This window comes from Neltuma alba, unplaced genomic scaffold (genome assembly GCF_004799145.2).
Source record: "Neltuma alba isolate B1F8T4 unplaced genomic scaffold, ASM479914v2 tig00012620_pilon, whole genome shotgun sequence".
NCBI classification, from domain to species: Eukaryota; Viridiplantae; Streptophyta; class Magnoliopsida; order Fabales; family Fabaceae; genus Neltuma; species Neltuma alba.
This window is the reverse complement of record NW_021637061.1, coordinates 127059-136574: the sequence shown is the minus strand read 5'-3', so window position 1 is coordinate 136574 and position 9516 is coordinate 127059. Positions and strand designations below refer to the sequence as shown.

General features: G+C 32.6%; 1 long non-coding RNA gene across 1 annotated transcript; it reads right to left on the bottom strand.

Annotated features, from left to right (window-relative positions):
• Positions 1–3339: 3339 nt before the first annotated feature.
• On the bottom strand, positions 3340–6489 carry LOC114729284 (uncharacterized). Its single transcript, XR_003738728.1, has 3 exons — positions 6397–6489; positions 3832–4670; positions 3340–3749 (listed from the first exon to the last, which is right to left on the bottom strand). It is a non-coding gene; the product is annotated as an uncharacterized LOC114729284 (long non-coding RNA).
• Between the last annotated feature and the right edge of the window lie 3027 nt (positions 6490–9516).

Genomic DNA, 9516 nt, shown 5'->3' with positions numbered 1-9516 from the left:
GTTATAAATTTTGAAGTTTGGTTTCCAACTTTAAAAGGATAAATAACTTATGAAATTAGAATAAATTAATACAAAAATAATCTAAATTCACTTGTAAATATGTGAAGATTTGTAAATAATAAAAAATCCTAGTATGCACGGCTAGAAATGTTTTAATGGCCATGCTATGAACTCAACCTGTAGATAACACAATTTGTTATTACAAATTTTATTGCATATATTAATATATTAAATTGTAGGAAACTGGGGATATATTTCAAACTGCTGTTCTGCCGGCAGGGAATCTTTGCCTACTTCGACCCTCAGGAGCTCAGGGCAATACTGAAATACATTGAAGATATAAATTGCGTTTTTAACATGAAGATAAAAAGGGATTCGGATGTTGGGTCAATAAGAAAGGATTTGACTTTGTTTGATGGGTTTAAATCTTCTTGTGTGAAAACTTTGTTAGTGGATAATTTGTATTTTGTCACTGTTGTTTGAATTTAAAAAGAGGTTATGACCTTGGTGAATTCTTGATACTTGATTCACCTAGACTTCGATTTAAAAACGGGAAGAAAGAAAAGGATTTGGATAAGATGCAAAGTATGAGGGATCACTTTGACGACTCGAAAGGAATGCAAGTGAGAAAATTTACTCTTCTGATTTTATTTATAAGTTACTTCGAGCATGATTTATTGCAACATAAAAAAAATCTTAATCTTGTTAACATTGTCTTAAAATTTAATAACATCCTAACTCTATCTCTTTTTAATACATATAAACTTTCCCATAATATAACAATATACACAATAATAAATGAAAAACAAAATTATATATCCATGTCAAAAATAAAAAGGTATAACTTATAAATAAAACCATTAAAAAAGGTATCTCTTCAAATTATAAATGAGACTAGGGAAGTAGATGGATTTTTTTTTTTTTTGCTTGCCAAGGGAGTAGATGGATATATATTAAATGTTGTGGTTGGATATATGGCAAGCTAGCTGGAGAAATTAATACGTACCATAATATATGATATCGATAGGCAGGCTTGGCTTGGCTTGACTTCTGTTACAAGAGATGGGTGGGATGGTTTTCTCGGGGATTGATAGTTAGGCCAATAAATACAGCCCAACTTATACACTCATAAGATTTAATCAAGTAGATGGATATATATTAAATGTTGTGGTTGAAGATATGGCAAGATAGCTGGAGAAATTAATACGTACCATAATATATGATATTGATAGGCAGGCTTGGCTTGACTTCTGTTACAAGAGATGGATGGGATGGTTTTCTCCGGGATTGATAGTTAGACCAATAAATACAGCCCAACTTATACACTCATAAGATTTAAGCAAGTTTCAACATTAATTACCTTCGAACTAAAATCAATCTATTTTTATTGCCCTACATTTCTTTCTTATATAATCTTTCTTTACAATACATTTAACAACGACATTTATATATATTTAAAAAAAAAGGAATTTAGTGCTGTTGTATTTTTGCAAAATAACTTCTTCTTTTTTTTTACTAAAAGACAAATTTATTAAAAAGATATTACAAAAAGTACATAAAAGGCCGGCGCATCATATTGAGAAAATTTGAGCTGAGCTCAAATCAATCAAATAAGTCGGTCGGTCCAGAACAACAGAACAAGCAACAAAATTAAGCAGACTATATTTTGCAAAATACTACCTCCAGTATTTAATATAAGGCCTTATTTCGCTTTTATTTTGGTTCTAAATATAAGACTTTAATCCACTTTGTCTCTTATACTTATTTATTTTTTTCCAAGATATTTCTTCTAATAATGGTGGTTCTAGTGAATAAACTTGATTAGCAATAATATTTTAGGAAAGACAATATCTATTTATTACAAATAACTAACTCAACTTATTTTTTTAATCTACTCAAATTAGTTAACTAGCTCTTATATTTTAGACCGGGGGTAGTAACTTATATTTAGAATTATATAGAAACTTTTTAGAAGATATCTTATATCGATATAAGGCCCAGAAGAATGATTGCAACATTATGTACATTATAATAAGTGCATGATTATCTCATCATTCACCAACAGGGGGTATAAAGAGCATTTTTGTCATTTTACATGAGAATGTAATTACATTAGAGTCCCAAAGAGTATAAGAGTATTTTCATAAATTCATATGACTCATATATATATATATAAATATAAGTCTCATTGGTAATTTTCCCCCATTTTATTTCGGATGTGTGTTTGTCTGTATTAAAGACGATCTTTTTCAATTTTTTTCTTTTCAAAAGAGAGCACATGGAGGCATGAGTCTTCCACCTCTTATTACCGTGTCAAGCTTTTGTGACTCCCACAAGTCTCATTCGTAAGTTAAGTTTCAACGAATAATAATTACTACATAATAATGATTTATCAAGAAAAAAATTACATATTAAAAATTAAGATATAAAGGGTAAAAAGCAAGATACTACGCCTTTCAAGACTTCGGCTCCATTTGTTTCACGGATTATCTTTCCAATTAATTACAGCCTGCAGCCAAAACTCTTTGAAATTAAGCTGTAGCGTTAGATTGGCTTAAAAAATTATTTTTAATTATATATGATAAGAATGTTTTCCTAGTTTTAAAAGTCAATGTGACTTTTAAGTCATCTATCCTGCCATTAATATAATTAAATTAATTATTGGGGTGGGGAGATAGATATCTGTATCACACCTCAATGACAGAAGAATTTTTTGGCCTATTTCATGTACGTAAGAAAACTTATGGTCCTTCAAAGCTAGCTTGCCATTTATTCTTCGCCTGCAATATTAATATTTCCATCCAACCTTCTTTTCATCACTAGCTCTTTTTACTTTTTGGGTCCTACCCTACTTGACTCCAGACTCCAGAATCTCATACTGCACTCATGATCAATATAAAATATTAGGATTGATTTGGAATGATTCAGATTTACTTATTTTAGTTATATATTTTGAATATTTTTTATTTAAATAGGTTAAAAATTGGGACAATGACAAAAAAAAAAACTGAAATTTTGTAAATACCAAATAAGGAATGTCAATAAAAATTTATTGTCATTTGCAAATTCCGACATGTCAATACCAAATAAAATTGTGTTACCAAACCTGATTTGGGATTTGTAATTTCTAGCTTCTTTTTTTGTCATTCTCCCTTAAAAATTTAAGTAAAGATAATTTTATAAATGTTACTGTTAAAAAACTTAAACCCATTACTTAAAAAATTACATATTAAAAGGAATAATATACATATACATATTGTATAAACAAATAATATCTGGGAACAGCCGACCAAATTGACAATTTTACGCTTAAAGAAAGATACTCAAATTAAATGATACAAACAGGGATGTTAACTGAAATATATTTAACCGATTGTTATTTCCACTTCTAACTTCGTTCCCCATACATGCAAGTCATTCCGCCGCATCAGCTCATGCATGATTAATTCTTCAGCATCAAAACTTGCCAGAACATGGATGAAATGACTATTCATTACAGAGAAATGATAAATACTATGGTATCTAAGATTCCTCCAGTTAAGTCCAATAGTAATAGGGCTCGAGCATTAATTCTTCTCAGCTTCTTCATACCACTTGGATGGGATGGTAGACGTTGGAATATTGATGAAACTTTCTCCAGCTTTAATTAGTTGCAATTTGCCTTTGCAAGCATTGTTTTTCCTATCTCTTTTATTTGCTGGGATAAGTTCTGATCTTAAGTGCCTCTCATAAGGATTTTCTGGAACTTCCTGCCAACACAAAATTGAACTTGCGGTAACCCCATTAGCTGATATGACAAATAGAAGCAACCATGTAAAATTAAGATGTTACCTCTTCAAAATATGAGAGATCATACATCCCTTAAGCCTTGAATATATAGAGTTCTCATACATGTTTGCAAACACAAATACCTGCTTGTAGATACAGGGGAGATCACGCATCCCTTAAGCCTTGAATAAAGTTCTTAGAGAGATGTTTCGTTTCACAAAATCACAACCCACTTGTGGAAATTTTGGCAAAATTTTCTCTGTAAATGGGACATCCAGAAAATTTTGTAACAGTACTGAGCAACCAAAATGGACTTCAAAATGGAGCTACGCTCCCTACCAACAAAGTATAAATACGGCATGGATCCATCTTATAGTCTACATGGAGCACCAACGATGAAATTTACATACATACATAAGTGTGTATATATATTGTAACACCTTACCTCCACTAGTAGGATTATTTTCGTCAACCTTAAACCACTAAGTGCTAGGTTTCATCCTCGGAAAAAGAATTTTTTTTTTTTTCCTTTTACTTACGTTCAAATCAACCTGTAACTAATTAAATATATAATTGGCAGGGCTTAACATTCAATACCCAACCCGCTGGCCCATACAAAAGAGTACATATACTCATATACACAATTTGGGCATAATAATAATTATATATCAACATATAGGCCATTCTTATCAATGGCGGTCACTATAGTTTATCTACCTTTAGTTACCTCCTCATGGAGGAATATTTACATAACAAAATATATATACATTATATCCTCACTCCGAAATAGTAAAATATAAGAAGCATTTTAAGCAAAATGTATACACAAAAGATCTTCAACTCCCATCACCTTCAATCTCCACCAATTACTACTCCTTTATCCTTAGAAGTACTTGCTTTTGCTGTATGACATGGAAGAAGGGATGAGATTCTAAAGAATCTCAATAGTGACAAAATTTCTTTATGTAATCATACAAGATCACAAATAAACACGGTACCTAGGCTAGAGAGAACAACACCTTGCGACCAACTATAATCAATGATGCACAAACATCATGCACTTACATAGCTGATTGCTAACTATCGCGCCCACATTCCAAAATAAATGGAAACCAGCGCATGTTTTCATGACAAATTATATCATGTAAAGGCAATCTACATGTTCTCATGCACAATTAGCATAATGACACATCCAAGCATGCGGCAATCAATGCACACTTACAAGAAAAGAAAAGAGTTACTATCTTTTTCTTTTTCTTCCGTACTACCTTCCCCTTGCTTTCTTCTTGGCTCCTTTCTCAATGGACTTGGACAAATATCAAATCCTATATATTATATAGTCAATGATATATATATATATATTTATTAACAAGTATATAAATGCTTAACTATTGTATTGAAATAACATATTCATTATCGCTTGAATTCCTTATAATCAATTATATAAAATTATCTATTTCCCTTATACTTCACAATTTGTTTTGCTTATCTTCTCTTCTTGAGTTGAAGAATTCATTTTTAGGCTCTAAATTACAAAATTCCAGCACATTCCCCAAATTCCTACATAGGCCGAGACATATATGTGTAACTAGATCATTTGTTCCAAGTCTTCCAACAATGAATTAGCACCCTTGAAAATTTTCAAGGTGCTTAAAATTTATAATTACAGCATTCCTTTCTTACTGCTATGAAATTCCAGCTTCGTAAACATCATTCTATCCACCATTTAGAAGTCCCCTAATTTCAAATTACATTTCCTCTTGAAACCCACTTTACCGAAAATACTTTCCATATATCTACATATATAATTAAATAATTGCCATGTGATTTAGTTTCAGCTCCCACATCCCAACATTAACATCACGCCACATCCAGCAAGTCTGACATTTTCCACATTAAAATATACTCCCAAAATAATCACCAACTCACCAAAAGGAGTCAACGTTGTGCAGTCCCATATATATGTATATCGCATAATCTCTCTTCAATTTCATCAAAACCGACAGTAAAAATAAAAACAGAATATATAGTTTAATTTTAAGATCACAGACCCAATTTTTAGACAGTCATAAACCAGAAAAATCATTCACATGGAGTCCGAACCACCCTCCAAGATTTTCACCCAAATATCATCATCAAGATTCTAATCTACCCATAAGTTTGACAGCACCGAGAAGCAAGTAAAGACTTCGACTTCAAAATCTTATAAACTAAATTCGGCCAGCCATAAACCAGAAGCAAAGGTCACATGCAGTAAGAATCAGCTCATGTAGACCGAAAAAGAAACATATGCAAACCAAAGCAACCTCATTTTCATACATATATATATATATATCAACATCAAATTTCTTTCTTCCCAAAACCTCAGAAGCCAGCATCCATAGCTCCAAAAATTGAGCCCCTGCTTCGGATTCAGAAAACAGAGACGAGGAGAAGAACATTTAGACCGAAGAACACACATGCAAAACTACCATCATACGCTTAAATCTTATCATAAAACATAAACTCACCGATCCTCCTCTCCATTCGTTTACTTTCTCTCACTAACCAGACTTTCTCACTCAATCATTGCACCTTATTAAGCCACAGATCGAAGGAAACGAGTAGAAGGAAGTTCTGGAGACTCACCTTGGTTGACAGCACGGATTGCATCCAACAGAAACCACCTCCGGTCACTCTTCCGTCACCCTCTCCTTCTCTAGGTCTCCCCCGGTTCTCTAAACTCTCTCTCTCTCTCTCATCTTTCGGTCTCAGACGAAACCGAGAAGAAGGCAGGCTGTTGGCCTTTAAGGGCATGTGAAATGTTCATTATGCCCTTCACTTAATTCCTCATTACTAAGTCTATACTTCCTCTATAATTCTGAAATTATAAAATAAATTCAGAAATTATTCCACAATATTTTATATGGATTTTCTTTATCTAATAGTTTCCTTGAGACGTAAAATAATTTCCATAAAAATTCCAGGTCAAAAATCAATTTCCAACTATTTTTCTTGAATTTTTCAAGAAAATAGCATTTGATTTCAGAAATTAATCATTAACTCATTTTAAAGATGTTTTGCCTTAATTAGGTTCTTTACCTCATAAAATAAGTTTTTGAAAATTTTCGGCTCAAATGTAAGCCTCTAACTTTTTTTTTGAATTTTCTGAAAAATAGGTCTTAAATTTGCAAATTTACCTTTATAATCATTTAGACCATATTTTAAGTGTCTTAACCTCAACAATTTCTCTAAAAAAATTTTCCTTCGTCATGATTTAATAAAATCCACAAAATTTGAGATATTACATGTGTGTGTGTGAAGAGCTCAAGGACCAAGAGTGATCAAAACAAATTTCCAAGCTTCAACAGCTCTTCACTGGTAAATTAGAGGTACAAGGCCAGCTATGCCATCTGAGACCAAAAAAATTTACCAGTGAAAAGCACTTATTTCTTAACTAAGGAAGTTCCAATATGTAGTAAACATTTTGACTATATATATATATGATATTCACGTATCAAGTATCCTCAATTTCTATGTTATGGGACTTATATACAAAATTATTAAATAGAAAATCAATTATATGATAAAACAATTTATTTATAGAAATCAATAAAAAAAAAAAGAATCTCAAAACTCATTCTTTAGTAAGGCTTTATTCGAATGGATAATAAGCATGAATACATGTGCGTTGTCTGTCGCATATTAGCTAGGAGTAATGGGATTGCCGTTAACAACCAACATTCTGAATTCAATCATTTGACCTCTTTTCAACATAACCCGTCATATTTTCCATTAAAAAAATCTTTTCACCATAAACGTGCATCGCATAGATCAAATATTTCACTGTGATAAAATGAAATAATATCATTATGTCTAAAACATGGGGTTAATCAATTATAGAATAAATCTAACTCTGCTCCCAAAGCCAATATAATGAATATACTTCAAATAGGGAAATAATCGACATTAGAGTTAGAGTTATTCAAAACAATCTTTTGATAAAAGAAAATTTATTTATATATTGGGACACTATTCACTGATGTGCAGCATTTCCCAGCCCTACAATAAACGTTTTAAACATTTCTTGCCAAGATTCCTTTGCTTGAAATGCCCTATACTACGTTAAAGAAAAATTTATAGCTAGTCCTCAATTCAAAGACATACACTAAACTCACATTCAATTTAACCGAAAATAAAATGATAATCATCCGTAGCCTCAAAGTGTACTTCAAAATTTGCAACTTACTCCATATCATCTTAACTTGTAACTGTAACCCCATAAAGCTTAAAAGAGACGTCTTCCATTACCTTAGACCTTGAATTCATATATCACACATTTCAGCGAACAGTTCGTGTAAATTTAAGAAAATGAATCATAAAACAAGCATCAATATAGCGTCCAAAGCATTCCTCAATTCAGCGTCTTCATAAAATCACAAAATTCATCACAAAAGCGGAATAAACAGCACGCACTCTACCTCATGTCTCTTGCAAAATTTAAGAAAAACACTATAGAATGCCAAGTGGATCTCCTCCATCAATGCTTCGACTAAGTGAAACCCCAAATTCGTCCCCTCCTTCCACGTTCAGCTGCAGAAAAGAAAATTTTCAGACCCAAAGTATAACCTTATGAAAAATCGAAAAGGAAGAAGGACCAAAGCTCTCAAATCCCAACCACACACACAACATAGCAGAGTGGGTAAAGACAACGCTCTGCACACATACATATATGGTAGAAATCTGAAGAACAGAGGAAGGAGAAGAGTTTTGAGCATACCCCACACAACCGACGCACCACAGAAGAAGAAAGAAGGGGGACGGCTCTCTGCACACACGCATGGCAGCGACTTGTAGAACAGAGGAAGAAGAAGAGGATTCAGTATAGGGGTGTTACCAAAAGAGCATAAATATTAATCTTAGATAAATTAAGAATGATGGAGAACTATGCGGGAGGGGCTCAAGGGCCCTTCCGAATAACCCAACAACCTTATTTTGATGATGATAAAGTCTGAGTAGTCCTATGTGTGATATATATCTACCAAGAAACTTTTGAAGTAGATTACGTTGCAAATTATTAAAATTGTTCCTTACATTAAAAATAGCTTAATTAAATTACTTCAGATAGACCCGCTACTTGTTTATATAGTTGCGATGAATCCTTTAAACACTCGTATAGCCATTAGGGATCATTAATTTGCAGATCCTTATAGTTTGGATTGATTTTGAATTAGGTCCTTAAGATTTTTTTTCTTTTTATTAGATCCTTTAATTTTTTATGGTTAAATGTGTTAGTCCTTACTGTTAAACATCTGCTCACACTGTTAAATATTGCCGGTAGGAATCACTCACCCACTCATCTCCTCCTCTCCCTTCCCACCATAGCTGTCTGACCAAGCATTCTTCCCTCCTTGGACATATTATCCTTTACCGTCTAGCCTCTTCATCATTTAGCTTGACCCCTGTTTGGAACCATCCAGCATTATCAGACAATATTTATTGTTGAATCATGTTCCGGTCTAACCTTAACTTTCTGGGGTTTGTGGACATCTTAGTTTAATGAATATTAATGAAACCAACTACTTTAGATGTGTGTAGGTATCTATGAACCAAAAGAAATCAATGTCCCTAGACCTATTCGAACTGTGAACTAAATGGAGTAGTGATCTATTTGCTGCTGTTGGAGCTTCGGGATTTGACTATGATATTCTAGCAGAAAGTGTGGGAGATGGAAGACTACTCTCTTCTGGAAATAATACTAATACAGAC